The sequence below is a fragment of the Miniopterus natalensis genome, chromosome 7 (genome assembly GCF_054644295.1).
Source record: "Miniopterus natalensis isolate mMinNat1 chromosome 7, mMinNat1.hap1, whole genome shotgun sequence".
NCBI lineage: Eukaryota > Metazoa > Chordata > Mammalia > Chiroptera > Miniopteridae > Miniopterus > Miniopterus natalensis.
The window spans coordinates 13,090,430-13,094,384 of record NC_142087.1 but is presented as its reverse complement, the minus strand read 5'-3'; the positions used below and the strand labels follow the sequence as shown (position 1 = coordinate 13,094,384).

General features: G+C 40.2%; 1 non-coding gene across 1 annotated transcript; it reads right to left on the bottom strand.

Moving 5' to 3' along the window:
- Positions 1–1,982: 1,982 nt before the first annotated feature.
- LOC148092690 (small nucleolar RNA SNORA57) lies at positions 1,983–2,117 on the bottom strand. The gene has a single exon (XR_015714890.1). It is a non-coding gene; the product is annotated as a small nucleolar RNA SNORA57 (small nucleolar RNA).
- Positions 2,118–3,955: the final 1,838 nt, after the last annotated feature.

Genomic DNA, 3,955 nt, shown 5'->3' with positions numbered 1-3,955 from the left:
CCTATAGCTGAAAACAAAGACCAAGTTTGGTTTATATCAGGATCTAGAGGGATCCCAGAGTTCTTGTGTCCATTTCACAGAGAGACGGAGACCCCCAAGAGGAACCACCAGCAAGCCCATGGCTGTATAGGGGGGATTAGAACCCAGGCCTACTGCCCCTGAGTCTTATGTTCTCACCATCAGCAATTACTCAGGGGGAAGGGAGGGTTGAGTGGCACAGAGGAAGTGGCTGGAAGGCAGGACGCGAACAGGATTTGAATTTGTGTGCAGTGAGGCTTTAGATTACCTTCCCACCAAGGCTGTACCCAGTTTCCCCCTCCAGGTCTTCTGTAATTCGCTTGTTCTCCTATGAGCCTACAGCTGCAGGTCAGAGCAGGTGGCCAAACCAGTGTCTTGGCTGCAAGCAAGGGAGTGAGTTCTTCAATGAGGAATCGTGTCCTTCATGTTGTCCCCTACGTTTTATGCTGCTCTGTAAAATTTTCCATTAATTCCTCAAAATAAAATGTAGTGGCTGTTAATTTTTGACGCCTGGGAAGTAGCCAGCTGAATGCTTTTTTATGCCCGAAACTATTTTCCACCATTAGGAAAGTGTAATAAAAAGTTTATTTTATTTTATTTTTTAGTTGGGCTAGAGGGTTTCGGCAGCTCCGCTGTCAGGCTGTGGCCAGCAGCTGGAAGCCCAGAAAGTAGCAGAGAAAGGACACAAACACTCTCATTCTTCAAATGCCATCCCTACAGCCAGGCTGTGCCTCTCTGAAAACCGGGAGGGATGATGTCTGGTCCCAATCATAATAAACCCCAAATCTTCATTACTTTTCCAGAAAGGCCTTTTGTGAGAGGTAATGTGGGGCTGTAAGAAGTTTCTATTTGCGCCCGGCTGGGCGTGGCTCAGCGGTTTGAGCATCAACCTAGGATCCAGGTGATCGGGGTTCGATTCCCGGTCAGGGCACATGCCCGGGTTGCGGGCTGCAGCCAATCAATGACTCTCTCATCATTGATGTTTCTATCTCTCTCTCTCCCTCTCTTTTCCTCTCTCTGAAATCAAAAACGATATATTTAAAAAAAAAGTTTCTATTTGTTTTTTAAAAAAATATGTCTTTATTGATTTCATAGAGAAGGGAGAAAGAGAGAGAAAACATCAATGGTGAGAGAGAATCATTGATCAACTGCCTCCTGCACATCCCCCACTGGGGATCGAGCCTGCAACCCAGGCATGTTCCCTGACTGGGAATTGAACCTCAATTTCCTGGATCATATGTCATCCTTAAACCACTGAGCCACACTGGCTGGGTTGTTCTCTGTTTTTTCATTTTTCTTCTTCAGAGCTTCCTTTAGGATTTTTTTCTTTTTAATTTTTATTGAATTTTTTGAGGTAACATTGGTTAATAAAATTATATAGGTTTCAGGTGTACAATTCTATAATACGTCATCTGTATGTTGTATTGTGTGTTCACCACTCAAAATCAAGTCTCCTGATTAAGTTTTCTTTATTTAGCTAATTTCATCTATTTGCTTGGAAGTTATAAATATTTTTACTCTGTTTCAGGTATTACAACATAACAAACCTGAAATCCCACCTGAGTGGCTTAAAACAACAATTATTAATTCTTCTGCTTCACGTGACTGGGGCAATGAGACAGCTAAAGGGTTTTTAAAAGCCTCACTAATATGACTGGCAATCTGTGTTGGCTGCTAGCTGGGAGCTTAGTTAGGGCTGTTGGTTGAGGGCCTTGGTTCTTCTCAACTGAGCCTTTCTACATTGCTGCTCAAACTTCCTCACAGCATGGCAGCTGGATTTCAAGAAGGAATGTTCTAATAGCTGTAGATATATCTTAAGGCCCAACCTTGAAAGTTACACAGCTTCACTTCTACATTCTTTTGGACAAAACAGATCATCAGACCAGCCCAGATTCAAGGGATGGAAAAACAGACTCCATCAGGTAATGAGAGGAATGATAAAGAATTTGTGGCCACCTTTTTACCCATGCCCCAGTGCTTGAGGATAGAACTGATGGACTGGAAACTGTCGGCACCAAAGAAATGATGCTAAGAGAGCCAGAGCCCTTTCCCCCTGCCTCTGTATATAACGAGGACAGGACCACATATTATTTTAGAGGCCACACTTGAATTTCATTTTTGTTTAACTTCATAGGTTTCTAACAAAATCTATAGTTAATTAAAGAACATCTTAGAATGCATTGCTTTCCTTCTGAATGCCCTTGTCCCAGATCCTTTCTTATTATTGTTTAGTATTTTAGTTTCATCTTATTTATAAAACTTGATTTTTAAAAAAATATTTTTATTGATTTCAGAGAGAGGAAGGGAGAGAGATAGAAACATCAATGATAAGAGTCATTGATTGGCTGCCTCCTGCACGCCCCCTGCTGGGCATCAAGCCCGAAACCCTGGCATGTTCCCTGACCTGGAATCAAACTGAGATCTCAGAGATCATAGGTTGATGCTCAACCACTGAGCAATGCTGGCTGGGCTTTAGTATTATTTTTTACAATAAAAACTTATTTAGACTTGCCATCATGCTTTACCAAAACTTTATTGACCACTGCACCTTGCATTCCATTTATTCCTTGTGAGTTCACTTTCCTTTTTTTAAAAATTTTATTTATTGATTTGAGAGAGAGAGAAAAAAAAACATGAATCTGTTGTTTCACTTATTTATGCATTCATTGGTTGATTCTTGTATGTGCTCTGGCCAGGGATTGAACCCACAACCTTGGCATATTAGGATGATGCTCTAACCAACTGAGCTACCCAGCCAGGGCATAGTTTTCCTTCTTGTTTAAGTGTGCCCTTTAATAATATTTTCAGCAAGAACCAATGAGTAGTAACCTTTTTTAATCTTGCATATCTGGAAGCATCTTTACTTGAGTCTTACTCTCTAATGATAGTTTAGTTAGTATAGAACTCTAGGCTAACAAGAATTTTTCACTGTATTTGGAAATATCATTCCACTCTTTTCTGGCTCCTATTGTTGCTAACTAGAACTCTGCTTGTTTAATTGTCTAATTGTTGATTCTTTGAAGGGGATCTTCTTTTTCCCCCCCTCTGGCATCTTTAAAGATTTTCTTGCCCGGCCGGGCATGGCTCAGTGGTTGAGCGTGGACCTGGGATCCAGGCGATCGGGGTTCGATTCCCGGTCAGGGCACATGCCCAGGTTGTAGGCTCGATCCATGACTCTCTCATCATTGATGTTTCTATCCCTCTCTCTCTCCCTCTCCTTTCCTCTCTCTGAAATCAATAAAGATATATATATATATATATATATATATATATATATATATATATATATATAAGATTTTCTTTCATTCTTAATGTTGTTTACTGCAATAAAGTGTGGATCTGTTTATTTATCCCACTTTGAACTCTGTGAGGACTCATACCTTTCTTCAAATCTGGAAGTTCTTATATATTGTATTTTCATATATTGTCTTTTCCATGTTTCTTTATTGTCTCTTGATGGAATTCCTTTTAGATGTATGATGAATTGCTTCATTTCATCCTTCATCTTAACTCCTCTTTTATATTTCACATCTCTTTATCTCTGTGTGTTATATTCTGGGCAATGGCCTCAGACAGATCTTCTAGGTCCAGACTTACTGTCAAAGCCATCTACTGAGTTTATTTTAATTTCAATTTATTTTGGATGATATTTATTCTTCTAAGGCCCAGGGCAGGAAACTCACTTCAAGGTTACAGTTTGGGGTTACTGGCAGTTTTTTGCCAGTCTCCATTCAGGGAAGAAAACAGCTCATTTCCAACACCTGCTTTATTTAGGGAACCTAGTTCTAGCTCCCAGCCTCTCACAGGGTCTAGAGCCTTATCTTTCATCTTCACAGAGTCATTAAAACCCCAACTCTTTTTTTTTTTTTAATATATCTTTTTGATTTCAGAGAGAGGAAAGGAGAGGGAGAGAGAGAGAGACAGAAACATCAATGAT